Source organism: Lynx rufus, unplaced genomic scaffold (assembly GCF_022079265.1).
Source record: "Lynx rufus isolate CCGP_SWC_20201006 ecotype Redwood Valley unplaced genomic scaffold, mLynRuf1.p SCAF_3, whole genome shotgun sequence".
NCBI lineage: Eukaryota > Metazoa > Chordata > Mammalia > Carnivora > Felidae > Lynx > Lynx rufus.
Window position 1 is genome coordinate 176,535,672 of NW_025814845.1, and position 20,524 is coordinate 176,556,195.

General features: G+C 44.4%; 1 pseudogene; it reads left to right on the forward strand.

Moving 5' to 3' along the window:
- Positions 1-10,111: 10,111 nt before the first annotated feature.
- Positions 10,112-11,399, forward strand: LOC124521231 (V-type proton ATPase subunit E 1-like; annotated as a pseudogene).
- Positions 11,400-20,524: the final 9,125 nt, after the last annotated feature.

The following is a 20,524-nucleotide window of genomic DNA, read 5'->3' on the forward strand; positions in this document are numbered from 1 at the left end:
AATGATTTATCAATTAACATTCTAGGTATTTGCTTCAAGGAAATAAACTAAGGATGTGGGAAGATGTAGCTATAAGGATGTCCACTGTAGTACCCTTTATAATAAACACATTATAAAATCAAATTGCAATATGAAACCAATTAGGTTAAAAAGATATATATGTGTATTGGAAAACAGTAGAAGGAGATACACTAAAATATTAACTGTTCTTGAAGAGGTGTGATTTACTATTGCTTTTTATTTTCTTTGGGATTTTATACATTTTCAATTTTTCCTTTCTGTAGAATTTATTTATTTTATTTTTTAGAGTTTAAAAAAGTTTACTTATTTATTTTGAGAGAGGGCACAAGCAGGAGAGAGGCAGAGCAAGGGAGAGAAAGGACCCCAGGCAGGCTCCAACTGCCAGCACAAAGCCCAACAAGAGGCTAGAACCCATGAACCATGAGGTCATGACCTAAGCAGAAACCAAGAGTTGGATGCTCAACCAACTGAGCCACCCAGGCACCCCAACCCAATTTGAAAAACTCAACTTTCGCAAGTTTACAGTCAGTTAAGTTTCTCCATTTTTCGGACTTTGAAAGTCAAGTTGCGTATTCTTCTGACACACACCTCTTCCATAATTGTGAATGCGCCACCTTTTAAAATGGCCACAACTAGACCTACTCTTAGATGAAAAATAAAGCTGAATTCTATTGTGACGTGATGTTCAGTAGTTCCCAGAAATGCACACACAAGAAATGATATGCACTTATTTCAGGAAGAAAATTGGGTGCTATTTTTCTATATTTCCAAGTGTTTTTCATGTTTATGCATGATATAGAAGCACTCTTTACATAGTGACAAACAGCAAGGGCAAAATTCAACACTTAAATCAGTCATGAGCCTCAAAATTTACATTCGAACTTCACTTTGAACTTCCAGAATATATTTGGTAACTATAGTGTAGATTGGTAAACAGATGACCTTATATCCCATTTTCCTACTTTTACATTATTTCTTCTTTTGGAAGGTCATTTTTAATAATATCATGGCTGTAACTGTAGTCAATGTTGTATGCTTACAAATAGTAAGAAACACATTCTCTCTTTTTCTTCCTGGATCTCTGAATACACTTTCTTATGGTTGCTAAGCAGATAGTACAAGTCTATGAATGACTCAATGTTTTGTTTACCATATTATTTTATGTCTAAATACGTGTGGGAAATCCCTTAAACCCAGTAACAGGCAAAAACTGTATACTGCTAGGCATTAAGCTTCAATTAGGAAGTTTAAATTAAAGGGGAAGTTTTTAAAAATTTTTTTTAAAAATCTTTTTTTTAACATTTATTCATTTTTGAGAGACAGAGAGGCAGACTGTGAGCAGGGAGGGGCAGAGAGAGAAGGAGACACAGAATCTGAAGCAAGCTCCAGGCTCCGAAGTGTCAGCACAGAGCCCGACGTGGGGCTTAGACCCACAAACCGTGAGATCATGACCTGAGCCGAAGTCGGAAGCTCAACCGACCGAGCCACCCAGGCGCCCCTAGATTCAAGGGGAAGTTTTAGCCTAGAGATATCAAAGCTATAGTGCTTTAAAAGGAACTGTTGCCCCATTCCATAGGATTCAATTTATATGCATAAAGTAAAAGTTAATAAATTTGGCAAACTCTCTTGTCTGTATTTCTGTTCTCTGCCACTCATTGCTAAAAGGAGAAAACACTCTAGACCGCCCTGGAAAGTTCTGTGTCCTATCTTGCTCCTTTTCACAGTTATGTTTCACATCAACAGACGGAGATGGGGTGAATTTCACTGAGGCAACTTGAGTATGAGGAACTGAGAGGTTATGTATCACTGACATGTGGATAGTGATTTCATATGCACATCGTTGAGAAAGGTGCAGAAATGTGTATTGTTCACCTCTGGGTTGCATGGGATTTGGTTAGCCCAGGAGCTAGAAAATGAATGCCGTAACACAGAACAATTTCTGAGCATGAGCTTTTGAGAAAAAGTTCATTTTCCCATCAGGCCAACATTCTCCTCCACCTCCATTTGGTAGAAGCCATTCAAAACAGAACCTGTTAAACCTGTAAAACTTGTCAGTTGTCTGTGAAGTTGGATGCCATCGGTCAGGCATTTTAATCAGCTTTTCGGTTCACCTGGATCAATAACAACATATCATGTTAACAACAGAGCAGGTACACTTCAGTTCTTGACCCGGACAAAACCCAACAAGGGGGAAATGGACGAGCCTACCATGGTGTGTCCAAAGAAACGCTTGTTGGGGCTGGAAGGGCCATGAGAAGGTGGGCTCCAATCTTCTTATTTTCCTGATGTGGATTCAGAGGTGTGGAGAGGAGAAGCGACTTTCAGACCTATACAGTGAAGACAGTCAGTGCCAGCTCTGACACTGAACAGACGTGAGTGTAAGCCTGGCTCGGCCATGCTTTGTTTGCCTTTGGGCACATTCGGCTCTCAGGGTCTTAACTTTTTTCTCCAAGTATAAAATGGAGCGATTAGCTCCTACTCAACCGGAGTGTTATAAAGATGAATGAGTTAACGAACCTTCATAATATATGTAACATATACTAGGCAGTTTAAAATAATATTTTTTATTAACATCGATGAGACTAGATTCATCTGTATCTGGGTGATCGTAGAGATTGAACCCCATGATACTCCTTCCCTAGCATTTCGAAAATATAATAAAGAAGGGAACCTGTAAGTCTCCAGAGCGTAACAGAGAGGAAGTAGTGTGCTCACAGTGATGACGTGGTAGTGACTCGAAACAAAAGGCGGCATTTAGGTGCATCTAGTTCTCTAGGTGTATCTATCTCTCTAATTCCAGCTACGGAATATAAGGTCAAGAGCCAACACATGAGGCAGTGGCATTAAAACAAGTGTGTTTAGGGGCTCCTGGGTGGCTCAGTCGGCTGAGCGTCCGACTTCAGTTGGGGTCATGATCTTGCAGCTCGTGAGTTCGAGCCCCGCTTCGGGCTCCGTGCTGACAGCTCAGAGCCTGGAGCCTGCTTCGGATTCTGTGTCTCCTTCTCTCTCTGCCCCTCCCCTGCTCACACTCTCTCTCTCTCTCAAAAATAAATAAACATTTTAAAAAAAGTGTGTCCAGTCCACAAACCAATGTAGCATTAATGATAACCCAAATCCTTAGCCCCTGCTCCATTTGTCTTTAGACTTGAGTTAGTCATTCTGTAAGTCAAATGCAAGTGTTGAAAACCTAGACACTTTTAAAATTCAGTTAGTTTTGCAGAAGGAGTTACATAAAAAATCTTAGAAGTTGCTTCAGGCTAATTTTGATACAGAACTCTAAAGCTGATTAAAAATATTTTTTCTCAGGGCACCTGGGTGGCTCACTAGGTTAAGTGTCTGACTTTGGCTCAGGTCACGATCTCATGGCTCGAAGGTTTGAGCCCCACGTTGGGCTCTGTGTTGACAGCTCAGAGCCTAGAGCCTGCTTCAGATTCTGTGTCTCCTTCTGTCTCTGCCTCTCCCTGCCAATATCTCTCTAAAATGAATAAATGTTTTTTTTAAAAATTTAAAAATAATAATAAAAATATTTTTTCTTGGTCACTGAAAATGTAATAGAGCATTTCTAAAGTAGAATGTTGCTATATAATTGGAGACTACAAATGTAAATTCTAAATTCGAATAGCACTTTGTTGAGGATACATAAGATACAGTCGGTAGAATGAGGAAGGCAGTGAATCAAAAGAAAATGACCCCATCAGAATTGGAATCTTTCTGCATGATCGTTAGAAAGATGGTCAGTTGATGCCCTATGCTATTATCAAACCCCAGCCACATGTTGTTTGTGTTTTGATTTAAGTGTATTTAAAATTTCTTGGGCATTTGATTTTACTAGAGTGCAATTCATGAACAATACTCATCACGATATTCCGAATGGCTTCTGGCTGTGTGGTAAATAACAGTCTTAATTAACTGGAAAAGGTGCCCCCACTTTGGCTGGGGGAACACGCACTGATCCCTTTGAGAGCAGGCTGACTGGGGGATTGGTCAGCTGGAAGATTTCCAGGGGAAGCAATGACACAGGATTTAGAAGCCCCGGCTGTGCCACTTGTTAGTCACATCGCCTGTAAAACGTTGCTTATTGCTTATCGTGGGGGCAATAAAACTCACCTCCTGGAGGCAAGAGTTCTTATCTATAAATGGTTAGGAGAAGAGGAAGTTCCTTGAGGGATACCTATAAAGTATTTGAATTTTGAACTGCATGATAAGGCAGGTAAAAGTAAAGGAGGACATTGGTAAGAAATGACATCCTGGTGAGAAATTTGGCTACTTTAAAATCCATTTGTAGACTTTAGAGAATCTGACAATGTGTTTTCCATTCACGTATAATTGAATTATGACTAATCCGCACTTACGTACAGCATGATTTCTATCTTCAAGCCTGAAAGTACTGAATCAGTGGGCCTTGGCTGCATAAAGAGTATATCAAGAATCCATGGCTTACAACAATAACTTATTATTTCTCTTCATTCTGTGGCTTGGCTGGGTGACGCTTCTGCTGGCCTTACCCTCTGACATGGGGGCTGGGGGCTGCTGGGGCAGCTGAGGTGTCCACACAGCCTGGCCTGGCCTTAGGGTCTCTCGGCATCTTGGAGGCTGCCGGCGGCACTTTGTGTGTGGTTCTGGGGTTCCGGCAGCAAGAGGGGGCCGCTCTAATGCACTAGTACTCTGCAAGTCTCTGCTCGCTTTTGTCAAGTCACACGGCCAAGGCCAGAGTGAGTGTGGGAAGGGATTGCCCAGGGCATGGATAGAGAGAGATGAGAACAAACTGGGGCTATTACCTGCTTGTTGCGGGCCTCGTTCTTCCAACCCACTTTGGATTGACTTCCCCCAAAGAATCCTACTTGCAGCTACCTCTTCACCATCCCTTTGGCAAAAAGTTCCAGCCAGGGCCTGTAAAGTTAAAAGGACAACTCTTATAATATTTTGTTAGGGGTTCAGGATTTACAGTTGGTCTCTTTTCTGCTGTTCTCTCTTCAATAAGACATAAATTTCACTGCTGATTAACTTTGTCCTAAGGGACAGGTGAACATAATTCCCAGCATGACTTTTGGAGATGATGTGCCCTTGGGAAATGAACAGATGGATTTCCTTCCGGGCAGAAGAGGAGAACCTTATAAATTAGCCCCCTATCTGCTTCAGCACATTCCTCTTTGTCATCAAAGCATGCCCTTGAACTTCCTTGCAGTGCGTCTGAACATCACTGTTTGGAATGTGGCCCAGTGTCAAGGGTTTCTCATTGTCTAGATATGTAACTAAGGAAATGTGTTTCCTGGGAGTTTTAAAATTCCAATCTATAGTCTAGCTAATCTGTTTATTCCTGCAGATAAAAAGGAAAAAATGTATCAAACATTGTTTTTATTTTTACTCAACCCACATCCTTATTCAGAAGTTGAACTGTTGGCGGTATCAAGGGAATCAGGTTCTTTTCTGAGCACTGGACCAATTACCAGTTCCTGGTGAATAATGGAAATAAATGGCTCTCTCTTTTTTTTTAAAGGATATGTTGTACTATTCCAGTGCTTAAAGTCAAATTGGACAGAATGTCGTGTCAAGCCACTTGAAAACAACGAAGGACGTGACATCATCTCGTCTCATTTGGTGAGCTGAACGTATGTGCCCATTGTCCCACATACTTCTTTCTTCTCATTTCAGTGACTCTTTCCTTACTCATTTAGTTTGCTTCCATGCTTGTCACTTGAAAACGATGTTCTCTTGTTTCTTGGACTTTCTCTAGTGGCATAATCCACCCCAGGCCACTGCCATCCCAAGGCGCACACACTGATTCTGTCTGGTACCGCGTGGGGTCCTCAGGAGGAACAATGCCTACCTGTCACGCAGGGCCGTGAGCCCCCTTCCTAGAGGGGAGGGGGCAGGGGGTGGCCTGAGGGAAGCCAGTGAGAGGACACACGGTGAACCGGTCCTTGGAAGATGAGACTTCGGGCAGGTAAAGGGGAAAGGGTGTCAGGCAGAGGAACGGGCAGGCCCAAGACCACGGACTGGTTCTTAAGAATCAGTGAATGTGTGTTGATGTGAATGTGTGCACGTGTGATCTCATGAGCAGCAGCAGCTAAGATGTCTTCTGGAAGAAGCTGCCATCTGAGGGGCGTAGTCTTCATTCTGCAGGCAAGAAAAGTACCGTGGCTGGAAAGGGAATGCCTGACTTGGTTTTGAGCCATCTCTCCAGCAGGACCGAGGGAACACAGCAGGGAGACTGGCTAGGAGGCTGATTTTGTAATGCTGCAGGTGATAGGTGTCAGACTTGGGACAGAAGCGATCGTACTGGAGAAGAGAAAAGCAAAATTAACGTGGTGGGGGAAGGGTGAGGTTGATGCTTAGCCTGGTGTCTGGGTGAATGGTGAAAGCCACGTCCAAGAGTTAAGATGGGGACTCGACGCTGGGGTGTTGGTGAAGGAAGACGGCCAGGGCTTGAGATGTGGGTGTGGGTAAATTTGCCTTTGGAGACTTTGGAGGTTAAAGAAAAAAAAGATTCTATATGCTCAACATCATTCATCATTAGGGAAATGCAAGCCAAACTACCGTGAGCTATCACCTCACACCTGTTAGAATGGCTAAAATAAAAAAATGTGAGGGCGCCTGGGTGGCTCAGTCGGTTAAGCGTCCAACAGCAACTCAGGTCATGATCTCGAGGTTGGTGGGTTCGAGCCCCGTGTTGGACTCTGTGCTGACAGCTCAGAGCCTGGAGCCTGCTTCAGATTCTGTGTTTCCCTCTCTCTCTGCCCCTTCCCTGCTCTCTCACTCTCTCTCTCTCTCTCTCTCAAAAATAAACATTAAAAAAATAATAAAATAAAAAACACAAAGAAAAACCAAGTGTTGGTGAGGATGTGGAGAAAAAAGAACCCTCTTGCACTCTTGTTGGGAATGCAAACTGGTGCAGCTGCTGTGGAAAATGGTATGGAGATTTCTCAAAAATGTTAAAAAATAGAGGTACCCAATAATCCAGTATTGCATTGCTGGGTATTGAGCAAAAAATACAAAAACACTAATTCAAAAGACTACACACACCCCTATGTTTATAGCAACATTATTTACAAGACCCAAATTACGGAAGCAGCCCAAGTGACCACTGATAAATGAATGGATAAAGACGAGGTGGCATATATACGTAAGGGAATATTATTCAACCATAAAAAAGAATGAAACCTTGCCACTTGCAATAACGTGGATGGAGCCAGAGAGTAAAATGCTAGGTGAAATAATCAGTCAGAGAAAGACAAATACCATATGACTTCACTCACAGGCAGAATTTAAGAAACAAAACAAGCAAAGAAAAAAGAGATGAAATAAGTGAAAGGGATTCAGGGTACACCTCCCAGATGAGCAGAGAGTCACGTAGAGAATTCTTGGAGCCTGCATTTTACACCTGAAACTAATATAACACTGTAGGTTAAGTGTATTGGAGTTAAAATTTTTAAAAAATGAATTAAAAAAGAAAAAGATTCCACAGATGACTCAGAGATCTGACAGGGGTCAGGCTGAGGTGTGATGCCTTTGGTTCCAGCCAGCTCAGTACCCCTTAGGTCTGCCAACCTCTTCAGACTTTCCTTCACCCGTTTGGGTGATCTCGCTGTCAACTTATAGTCCCCTAGATTTTTAGTGTTGCTTTCTGTATACAACAATAAAATTACACAGTTTTTTTAACGTTTATTTTTGAGAGAGACAGAGACAGAATGTGAGTGGGTTAGGGGCAGAAAGAGAGGGAGACACAGAATCAGAAGCAGGCTCTGGGCTCTGAGCTGTCAGCACAGAGCCCGGCACACGGCTCGAACTCACGAGCTGTGAGATCGTGACCTGAGCTGAAGTCGGTCGCCCAACCGACTGAGCCACCCAGGCGCCCCTAAAATTTAAAGTGAAATGGAACAAAATATCAGGTCAATTCACTTGAAAATAAAAGTGACTAACTATATATATATATATATATATATATATATATATATATATATATTAACTATATATATATATATATATATATATTAACTATATATATATATATTTTTTGAAGAGTATAGAGCTGTCAGTTTTCCTGTCTCCCTTGCTCTGTTTTTACCTTTACACCCATAGCTCGTATGTATCCACTTCTTTTCCCTCTCTCGATATTCTTTTCCAATCTTCCATTTAGAGGGTAAGAGTATGGGACATCTTTCCCATCTGTGTTCTGCAGGGTTGGTCAACTACCACCTCTGGGAGGCAGTGGGACAGAAAAACTTAACTCTCCTCTTCTTTAGGTGTCTCCTTGAAGCATTGGGAGCTCAGATTGATAGCATTTTCATCCCCATTCGTTGATCCCTGAAACAAAAAGATACACCAAAACTTTATTATTCAGGCAGAATTGCAGATTATAGGCACGGTTGAAGAGTTTGGTGAATTTCGGCAACGATTCTGCCTCTTATAAAATTGAGATTATATATCTTTCATGAAGAAAGAACAATGGCTCCCATTTTCTGGGTGCCTACCCGTGTGCCAGTCCGGCGCAAAATCCTTAGCTCACACCCACTCATTCTACGCCTTTGTAACAGGATGTTAAATGTGACGTCTCTATGTATTTGGCAGAGGCTTCAAAGCTTGGGAACAAGGGATGCCAGACATTTCTGTAGAACCTGTTCTGCCACCATCACCCATCACCCACCTGCAAGACAAAGTGAAAAAATCCACTGAGAAAAATCACGGCTTGAGTTTGTCATTCAGCAATTTTATGCCGTGATAGAGAGCCATGTTCTTTATAAGCGTGTCAGACTTGATCTGTTGTATGGTTCGGTTTAGCTCAAGTTTTATTTCTTAGGAAAACCAAAGCCCCTCAGACTCTACACGAGTCCTTTTTGGTTCTCAGAGTTTGGAGCAAAGGCTCAGGTGACCCCACAACTGCAAAAGTCCATTTTCCCATCTGAATTGGTAAATAGGCCCAGTGAAGAAAAGTGGCAAAGTAGTATATTCTTAACAGTTCCCTAGAATAAGAAATACAAGGATAGCGTGACGCTAGCTTATGAACACCCCCTACCCCCCAGATTTTTTTAAAAATTATTTTTAAGGTTTATTCATTTTTCAGAGACAGAGAGAGACACAGCGTGAGTGGGGGAGGAGCAGAGAGCGAGGGAGACACAGAATCTAAAACAGGCTTGAGGCTCTGAGCTGTCAGCACAGAGCCCTGGGACTCGAACTCATGAGCCATGAAATCATGACCTGAGCTGAAGTTGGACGCTTAATCTACTGAGCCATGCAGGTCTCCCCGCTGTCCCCACAGCTTTTTTATTTCTTGTAGTGCTCTTGTGTAATGTTGGCATTTGGAGTTTGTTAATTTTCAGTTAACTCTTACATTAGTTTCCTACGGCTGCCGTGACAAAGTAACACAAACTGCGCGGCTTAAAACAACAGAAATCTATTCTCTCACAGTTCTGGAGGCCAGAAGTCTGCAGTCAATGTGCTGGCAGGGCTGTGCCTTCTCTGAAGCAGAGGGAAGGATCCTTCCTTGCACCTTCCAGCTTCCGGTGGCCCCGGGTGTTCCTCGGCTTCTGACAGCATGACTCCAGTCTCTATGTCCATCATCACGTGGCTTTCTCCCTGTGTGTCTGTGCATAAATTTCCCACCTTTTATAAGGACACCGGTCATATTGCATTAAGGGCCAATCCTTCTCCGGTATGACTTCATCTTAACGCAGTTAATTATACCTGCAAGGACCCTATTTTTAAAGAAGGTTACATTTTGAGATACTGAGGGTTAAGACTTCAACATATCTTTTTTTGTCGGGCGAGAAGGGGACACAATTCAACCCATAGCAATAACCAATCACGTTTCCAGTCCACTTGGAAGCAGAATTTCTTCTTTGCGAAGAAATCTAAGGTTGCCTCTGAAGCCTGTCTTCTCCTGGGGGCCCGTTCTGTCTGCTCTACCGCTGGGCATCAGATCCCCCACCAAGACACAAGGGATTTCATCCACTGCTGGCCCTGAATTATGTAGGGTATCCCTCCTAGAATCTTTACTTTATAAATGTCAACCATTTGACTTGAGCTGGAAGAAAAACGCTTCAGGATAGAGCAGAGGCAGAGAAAGGAGCAGGGGAGTGAGAAAGTCCCCAGGATGCCACAGCAGCACGGGAATGCCTCAGAAACACATTGCCAACCAACCCGGCCCTCTGTATGCTGCTTTGGACGGAGTTGGCAAAATGGACGTGGGTTGAAATCGGTCTCTGAATGGCAGTTGTGGAAAGTCACTCCTGTCAATCACACCCTATCTCTGCTGAGTATGACCGAGACGCATGCTAGCGGGTTGAATGGAGCAATCGGGGCTGTGCACCGACCAGAGGACGGACAGCAGCAGAGAGGGACCCCATCTGGGAGCCACGGTCAGGTGGCATTCCAGCACTGACAGTTTGTGGCATTTTCCCAAGAAGGACCGATTACGTTTGTTATCCAAAATTAAAACCATTTATCCCTTCCTTCCACCGCCTCCTTCTAACCTCTTCTCCAGCCAGTGGCCCTCAGCGATGCTGATGTGCAGAAGCAGATTAAGCATGTGATGGCTTTTATTGAACAAGAAGCTGATGAGAAAGCAGAAGAAATTGATGCAAAGGAAGAGCTCAACATTGAGAAAGGTCGTCTTGCACAAACCCAAAGACTGAAAAGGATGGACTACTATGAGAAGAAAAGCAGATTGAGCAGCAGACAAAAATTCAGATGTCTAATTTAATGAATCAAGCTAGGCTCAAAGTCCTCAGAGTGAGAGGTGACCTAATTACAGACCTGCTGAATGGAGCAAAACAGAGACTCGGCAAAGTGGTAAAGGATACAACCAGGCACCGGGTGATCCTGGATGGCCCGGTCCTCCAGGTTTGTACCAATTGTCGGCGCTCCGAATGATCGTTTGCTGCAGGAAACAGGATTTCCCTCCGGTAAAGGCCGCAGTGCAGAAAGCGATTCCTATGTACAGAATCGCTGCCAGAAAGAGATGTTGATGTCCACATTGATCAGGAGGCTGCCCTGCCTGAGGAAATAGCTGGTGGAGTTGAGATCTACAAAGGGGATCGTAAAATAAGTTTCCAGTCCCCGAGAAAGCCAGCTGGATCTCATAGCCCAGCAAGCAGATGATGCCAGAAGTACCGGGTGCTTTATGTGGTGCAAATGCCAACAGGAAGTTTTTGGGCTTAGCCTTTGGGAGCGGTGGACGTGATCCACGGCTCTCTGGGAAGAAGGTGTTCCGATCTGTGCCACTGAAGCCTTGGCAGACTCTCTGGCTCGTTCTCAGAGGTGCTCCTGAGGTACCTCCTTCCCACTTCTGCAGGAGCACCGTGAACTTGTGTCTACCTCCCGCTGCATCTAACACCGTGCCTGCTATACAGAGGCTGCTATATAAACACACGAATAAATAACTTTTTTTTTTTAATTTTTTTTTTCAACGTTTATTTATTTTTGGGACAGAGAGAGACAGAGCATGAACGGGGGAGGGGCAGAGAGAGAGGGAGACACAGAATCGGAAACAGGCTCCAGGCTCCGAGCCATCAGCCCAGAGCCTGACGCGGGGCTCGAACTCACGGACCGCGAGATCGTGACCTGGCTGAAGTCGGACGCTTAACCGACTGCGCCACCCAGGCGCCCCACGAATAAATAACTCTTAAGGCAACATTTGACTGTGTGAGCCTTGAAATCTGGAGTGGAATGAAGATCACTACTTTTACGAATTAAAACAGCAATGGAGCCCAGTGTGGGGCCTGAACTCATGACCCTGAGATCAAGACCTGAGCTGAGATCAAGAGTCAGATGCGTAACAGGCTGAGCCACCCAGGCAGACTTCAACAAGAAATTTCTGATGCCTTAAAAACTTGTGTTGTTTCCTATAAAAGATTTGAGAGGTAAAGCTAGAGGTGGGGGGGGGGGGGGACTGCCAGCTTGTAAACCAAACACGGGGTAGTGATTAAAATGTGACAAAAACCTTTCTGTATTTAATGAATGGTTCCATGTCAACAAATAACAGGAATATAAAAAATACAGCCATTTACACTGCTTGGCATTCAACCGTGTCATTGTGCTAAACAGGAAAACAAAGGTACTTAACCTTTGTTTTTTTTTTTTTTGTATTTTGATGGGAGGTGACTGGGTCTAGTGGAAATAATTTGGGTCTTGTATAATATTAGCATTTGCTGTTTGTTCATTTAAAAATTTTGGCGGGTAGGGGAGCCTGGGTGGCTCAGTTGGTTGAGTGTCCGACTTCGGCTCAGGTCATGATCTCGCGATCTGTGAGTTCGAGCCCCGCGTTGGGCTCTGTGCTGACAGCTCAGAGCCTGGAGCCTGCTTTGGATTCTGTGTCTCCCTGTCTCTCTGCCCCTCCTGGGGCATGAGCCCGCTCATGCTCTTTCTCTCTCTCTCTGTGTCAAAAATAAATAAACAATTAAAAAAAAATTTTGGCGGGTGGGAAATAAACTTTCCTGCTTTGAGTTTTCTCGTGCATTAAGCGAAGACAATGACATTGGCATTACGGATATATGCACTATGCGATGGCAACTGTGCTAGAACGGTACACACCGCCATCTTTTTCTCGTCCTCTGATCCCACCCACCTCTCCTTTCAGAGACTGGCCCAGGACTTGGCCTCCTACCAGGGTAAGTCTCAAAAGAGTTGCCACCGCACCTGCGCTCTCACCCGGGTCCTTTCCCACCCTACTCCAGTCAGTTTTCTGTCCCTGGAATTCTGCAGGCACGGCCCCCGTGAAGTTCACCAGTGACTTCCATCTGCTACCTCATGCTCAGCCTTCTGTCCTCAGAGCAACATTTCCCAGCTGAGCGCTCTGCCCTTCTGACAACACGTTTCTCCAGGCTTCCAGGACTTCACAGTTGTCTGGAATTCCCCTCACTGCACAGTCCTTTTTCGTGTCTCTGTAGTTTTCTTCTCCTTGTGGACTTCTAAGTGGGAGAGTACTCCAGGCCCCCGCTCGGGGACAGCCTTCTCCTGTCCTCCCCTCCCTGCCTAGGCCATCAGGTCATCTCACGCATATGCCAACGACTCTTGGTCTGTCGCCTTACCCTGGGAATTACATGTGGCCACGTCCACCCAGAGGTCAATAGGATACTTCAACCTTAACATAACCCAGAGCCCCACTGAACCTTCGCCAGTCTTCATCGCCCTCCACGAGTCTTCCTCTTCTGACTCCATTGATGTCCCTTCCATCGAGTTGCTGGGGAAAGAACCCAGAAGCCATCCTGGACTCCCATTCTGTCCCTTTCCATGTCCGACCCATCAAAGTTGTATCAGGGCTGCTTCCAGAACGTATCTTGAATCCAACCACTTCCCACCATCTCCGTGGCTAAAACTGTAATGCCAAACACCATCATGACTCCACCTGGTGTCTGCCTGGTGGCTGGTCACCCGAGAGTCCATTATCCACACAGAAAGCGAGAATCAGATGACGTCACTCTCCTGCTTGAAGCCTCTCAGTAGCTCTTACTGCCGCCAGAATGGAATACGAAGTCCTTGGCCTGGCCTGTAGTTCTGACACGACCCGGCACCAGTCTTGTTCTCCACCTGAATCTTTAGCATTTCCTCCTCATCCATCCAGACCCAGCTTCAGTGGCCACCGGTCTGTCTCCCTCGCGTGTCATGCTTCTTCCTTCCTTAGCACCTCTGCACTTCTCTTCTCTGCAGGAACTCTCTCCCTGAGACTGTCGTGTGCTCTCTCCTCATGATGTAGGTCTTCGATGGTTCCTGCTCAGAGACTGTCCTGACGTGCCTGGCAGGAAGGGCCTTCCACCCCATTTCAACGCTTTCCATTACCTCATTTTACCCTCTTCTCAGAACACAGCTCCATCTGACACTATACCTGGTACTTCTCTCTTTATGTGACAGTGTGACAACGGTATGTTTCCGATCCATGGAACGGACAGAGAAATCCCTATTCTACATGATACACAGAGGACATGCTCATGACATTTGTGTGGGATGAGTGAAACTTTTAAAATGCCTATAAACAGTAAGCATTCAGTAGATTTGTCTCCTCCTGTCCTTTATTTTGGGGGAATAAATTTAAAACCTCTGACTTCTCTTTGTATATTTTTATTATGCTGCCCTTTATTGTGGTCTCCACGTGTTAGCATCTAGGCTAGGGGGTGAGGATCTCAAAATGAGTGAAATCTGGTCCTTTGGGAAGGTGTAATCTAGTAGGTGAGGTAGGCACATCAATAGACGTTTTTAAAAATTGTGTAAATATATATATGTGTTTATTATACATAATATGATATTGATCATTTTAACCATTCGTAAGTGTACAATTCAGGGGCATTAAGTACATTCGCAGTGTTGTTCAACCGCTCTCTCTCCAGAGTTCTCATCATCCTGCCACAACTCTGTACCAATTACACAGTAATTCCCCCCACCCCGATCCCAGGTTACCTCTCTTCTACTTCCTGTCTCTATGAGGTTGCCTATTCCAGGTACCTCCTATAAGTGAAATCTTATAATATTTGTTCTCTGTGTCTAGCTTATTTCACGGAACATAACGTTTGCAAGGTTCACCCATGTTGTAGCACTTATCACAATTTCATTCCTTTTTTTTTTTTAATTTTTTTTTTCAACGTTTATTTATTTTTGGGACAGAGAGAGACAGAGCATGAACGGGGGAGGGGCAGAGAGAGAGGGAGACACAGAATCAGAAACAGGCTCCAGGCTCCGAGCCATCAGCCCAGAGCCTGACGCGGGGCTCGAACTCACGGACCGCGAGATCGTGACCTGGCTGAAGTCGGACGCTTAACCGACTGCGCCACCCAGGCGCCCCATAATTTCATTCCTTTTTATGAATAGTATTCCACTGTATGTATGTAGCTCATTTTGCTTATCCGTTCACCTGTGGATGGCATGTGAAAATGCCTGAAATATAGCAGGTACTCAAGAAACATTAGTTTCTTTCCTTGATTGAGTGATTGACTCTGTTAGGTCACCACAGTTGAGGTAGACGTAGCATCTACGAGGTGGAATATTTTGGTATTTTGATACCACGATTTGCCAATTTTAGGGCTGAGATTAGAGAGAGATGTACTTGGTGAGGATAACCAGGAGGGAGGCAAGGCGTGGGTGGTCTGCACTCCCATCTATATACAGGGGTGACTTGGTGGAGGCGTAAGTTATGCCTAAAAGGATGATCGATGTGGGGCGCCTACAAATGAGGATGGATATGGGCTTCGTAAAACCTTGTTCACTGATCCCACCAAATATGATTGTTGCTGGAAAATACTTGTCAAGGCCCAAGATATGCTTCGACTGATCTTTTGGCTCCACCTAATGGAGTGAAGTGGTATTTCATTGTCTTAAAAGCCAGACGTAGTGGTTGTCTTTAGACCCAATTGTAAATGGGGTGGTGTTTGTGTGTTTATGTCTATGGTTGTTCTTAATCTAAACGTGCCTTGTATCATTAAGAATTTAGTTAGGATAACTCTAGAATGTGTCTCATATGCGTGCTACAGGAAAGCAGAGGCAAGGGACTGCAGTAATTTGCCCAGGGTTACTCAGTGAGTTTAATACTTGTCTTGCAAGAAACTAATCATCTATTCCATGCTGCCCAGGACACAGAAACCCCGAGACTTCGCGTCAGACCATCCCACAGGTAATACAGTGTTTATCTGGCACAACTGGGAGTCCTGTGGCTCTAACTGCTTGGCCTGAGACCAGTGGGCGGGCTCAGAGCTCCTGGTGACTTTTCTAGTGCTCTCTGCTTTTATCTTCATTGTCTTCTTCGGTGAAGTTTACGTCCACCTCTGGCCTCTGGCTTTGCACAGCTGCTCGGTCGCCTTTTCACAAAACCTTCTTTACCCTATGCTATTCTTCCATTTGTCAGCAGGTGTCGGCAAATCTCAGGGAGTAAAATGCACTGTACCAAGATGCAGTCTTTTGTCACAAAATTGGGGAGGAGAGGAGACGGATGAAGAAAATGGGCAGTGATGTACCAATTGTGCCGATATCGGAGTGCGCTTCCTTAAAAGGGACACAGTGTCGTCCTTGAGACATGGCTTGAGATCGGGGTCTAAATATCAGCCCAAGTCTTTCAGGGGCCTCGTCACTTTTGTTACTTAAGTGACTTAAACTCTGAGCCACTACTACCCCGCCTGTAAAAATGAGAACAAACCCTACCAACCTCTCAGGATAAGGTGCCATAGAATGTGTTAGCTTCCTATACTTCCCTATTGCACCCTGGAAGTAGAGTGTTGGTAAAAAAAAAAAAAAAAAAAAAAAATGGCGGGGAGAAACATCAGTGACTGCCTCCTCTCATTCATTGAGCTGACAACAGATCAATTTACATTAAAAACGTAATCTATAGTCTCTGCATAGACAAGTCATAGAAGGGTTTATTAATCCCCTGTAGCGGCCACAACCAATTACCACAGAGGTTTATTGCCTTACAGTCTGAAAGCTGGAAGCCTGAAATCTGGCAGGGCTGTTCTCCATTCTTTGGCTGGTGGCAACACCACTCCAGGCCACTCTGCCTCAGGGTCACATTGCCTTTTTCTCCTCTGTGTGCAGACTCGCTCTCTGCCTCTCTCTAATACGGAAATGTGTGTTTGTACGTAGGGCCCACCCAGATAATCCCTCCATGAGATCTCTCCATCTCATGGTCCTTAATCACATCTGCAAAGACTTGCCATATAAGGTGACCTTTGTGGGTTCCGGAGATGAGGACCTGACATCTTTGGGAAACCAGTTGTCAGCCCACCGCAGAGGGGATTAGCGAGTGCGCTCTTTGAGGCCCAGGCATGACCCCCAGGATGCAGGAAGTGAGGTTACCTGAGCAGAGATTGTGCAGTAATCTCTCTCTTCCTCCATTCCAAGATAGGGGGTGTTCGGGGACTTGCAAGAAACTTTCCGGCTTGGCAAATGTGGGAATGGAAGAAGTGTTAGGGGCATGGAATATTTCTGTGAAGAAATGGAATGCCTTGCACAGAGGCCCTCAAAGTCTGCAATCTGGGCCAATGCACAGAGTGGAAGAGGGTTCGACAAACATTGCCTCCAATTACTCAACTGTGCCACTAGAGTGGTGAAGGAGCTACAGACAATACATAAAGAAAGGACTATACCTCTGCTCTGATTTTTGTAAAATAAATTCAGACTTACCCTCAGAGAATGGCTGAAGGAAGTTCTCCAAACATGAAAGAAATGACAAAACGATAAAACTTGGGAAATCAGAAGGAAAGAAACAATGAAGCAAGAATGTTCGCTTTCATGACTTACTCAACGTGGTGCTAGAACATCTCGCATAGAAAATCTCCCCACATCTAAAAAATACTCCTAAAACTTATGAGTGTACTTAGCAAGGCTACAAGATATAAGATCACAATACAAAAAGCAATTTTATCTCTGTGTGCTAAAGATGAACAAGGGGGCACTGACATTAAAAACACTACTTGCTAAAGTACACACTACTTTACCATTTGCTAAAAAGGAGAGAGAGAGAGACAGAAAAACAGGTAGAAATCTAGCAAAATATGTACAAGACTTGTATGTGAAAAGCAACAGGTACTAATAAAAAAGGCAAAGAAGGTATAAATAAATGGAGAGATCTACTGTGTTCACAAATTGGAAGATGGAATTTGGTAAAGGTGTGAATATCTCCAAATTGATTTACAGGTTCAACATAATTCCTAACAAACTCCTAGCAAGACACTTTTGTAGATGACAAAATTATTCTAAAATTCACACAGAAAAGGAATGAAAATATTGAAAACAACTTTGAAAAAGGATAAAGTGGGAGGAATCAGCCTACCTAAATTTGAGACACGCTTTACAGCTACAGTAAGCAAAACTGTAGTAAGGGCAGGGGATAGACGTATAGATCACTGCAAGAGGAGAGAGAATGCAGAAACTGATACACACGAATATACCCCACTGATTTTCAACAAAAGTGCAGCATCAATAGAAGATCTACAAGTAGCCTTTTGAAAAGATGGCTCCAGAGCGACTGGACCTCCATAGGCAAATACATACATACATACATACATACATACATACATACGCCGGGTGGCTTAGTCGGTTAAGCATCCGACTTTGGCTCCCATCTTATCTCGTGGTTCATGAGTTGAAGCCCCACATTGGGCTCCCTGCTATCAGCAGAGAGCCTGCTTCGGCTCCTCTGTCTGTCTGTCTCCCTCTCTCTCTCTCTCTCTCTCTGCTCCAACCCTGCTCATGCTCTCTCTCTCTCTCTCTCTCAAAAATTAAAAACAAAAACCATATAGAAGTGCAGGGGATCAAAGATGTGGCAGGTGCAGACTCTGCACCCACAACACTCCTGGCACTAAGTGCTTTCAAAGGTCCCCGTGAGTGACACACCTCCCTGGTGACTACCCTCAGTATTTTCAAATCATATCTATTGTCTTTAGTAAAGTTAACATAGCCGCTAAGCGATTTACTTTACAGCCGTAACAGAAAGCTCTTCAAATCATTAATAACTAGGCAGCTTTTGCCAAGGAGTCAGGAATAGAAGAGCAGCGAGTTAGATGCCAGGATAACTGGGCTGTAGTCCCCACACTGTCACAGTGCCATGCGTGGGCGAGTCCCTTGAACTTTTGGAGACCTGTTTTTTCCTTGCACAAAATGCTGATAATACCTGTTTTCCTGTTAGAATTTTTTTTTAAGTTTTATTTATTTATTTTGAGAGAGACAGAGACAGCACGAAGAGGGGAGGGGCAGAGAGAGAGAGAAGCCCATGCAGGCTCTGAGGTGTCAGAGCAAAGCCCGACACAGGGCTCGACCTCACAAACCACGAGATCATGACCTGAGCCAAAGTCAAGAGACAGAGGTTTAACCAACTGAGCCACCCAGGCACGCCACCTGTTAGAGTTTTCAAAGTATAGTCAGAAGCCTGAGGTTCTAACCCCAGTTCTGCTATTTACCAGCAGGGCAATTGTGGACCCATTTTCCTCATCTCTGCCATGGAAAGGACAGTATCACCCCAAACTTCAGAATTCCAGCTCATGCCACATCTCCCCAGGGATTGCTGTGAGACTCAGTGAGATGATAAAACACACTACCAGCTATTAAAGAAAAAATACAAACTAGTGGATATAAAAATTACTTGAAAGGCTAAGGTGTCAAATGTCATTTTTGTCATTGGTTGGAGGGTCCTTCACAGCCCTGGAGCCCACAGCTACAGCCGCGTGCAGACAGGATGGCTCATGCCCAGCAGCACCCCAGGGACCTCAGGCCCTCCCTTCCCCCAGCCAGGTTCAGGGGGCTTAAAAGTTTCTTGGTATCCTTAATTCTCTCAGATTTCCAGCTCCATTATCCCTGTTCTGCTGACTGCTAGTTCCCCCTCACTGAGGACAATGCCTTTATTTTAAATTAAAAAAAATTTTTTTAAGTTTATTTTCATTTATTTTGAGAGGGGGGAGGGGCAGAAAGAGAAGGAGAGAGAGAGAATCCCAAGCAGGCTCTGCACTGTCTGAGAACCGCAAGACCATGACCCGAGCCGAAGTCAAGAGTCGGAGGCTTGACTGACTGAGCCGTCCCTTTATGTTAATTTCTTGCATGCCCCTGGAGAAGCATTCCTTGCCACCTTTAATCGAATCTAAAATGCCCTCCATTTTAAGTCATATCATTCCTTTATGTACCCCAAAGAGAGAAAAAAAACTGCCGAGGCTGTGACACTGTGTCTTCATGACAGCCCTGCCTGTGAGCGAAATGGTCACATGGGCCTCTCGTGTTGAAATTTCTTTCATCGATTCTGCACCACCTGACAGTCTCCCCGTCTTCAGCTGCGCTGCTTGGCTTTCAATGAGCATTGCTTTACATGCATCTCAATAATTCAGTGTAATTTAGCTTCACATTATGTCCTTTAAAGCAGTTCTCAAACTCTGACGCGCAGTCACCTGGGGATTTTGCTAAAACCCAGCTCCTGATTCAGTAGGTTTAGGGTAGAGCCAAAGATTCGGCATTTCTAACGACCTCCCAGGTGATGCTGCTCGATCGTGGACCACAGTCTCCGTAGCAAGTGTAAAGCACTCGGTTGGTTTTGCAAGAAATAACGGAACTGCAAGCATTTCTTCTGTAATGAACATTCACTTCACAAATAACAAACATATGCCTCACTGCTCTGTCGCCTCGTAAGTTTTCCTTTCGGGACCGAATCATGGTGTAATCTTTCTGAAGACATTTTACACGGCAATTAAGCCCTGCACATGTAGTACCAACAATACACATAATCCCACTGACGTGATGACAACAGCAACAGCTGTGAACGAGTTGGCACATGCAAGTCACGTTGACACCGGAGGACAGCAATTGTAAGATGTTTTGGATCAGAAGATACATTCCAATGTCAAGCTGTAGAGATGTTAATGTATGAAAAAAATGCGCATCTTGGAATCAATGCAAAATGGAAAGTAATTTATTCTTTCCGTTCTCTCTTTCCTATTCTTTTTTTCTCCCCCTCTTAATTTGAAGAAATTTCCTTCAGGGGTTGGTGTAACCTAGTATCTGCCATAAGTTGGCTTTGCTCTTTGGGCACAAGTTCTCTATCCCATCC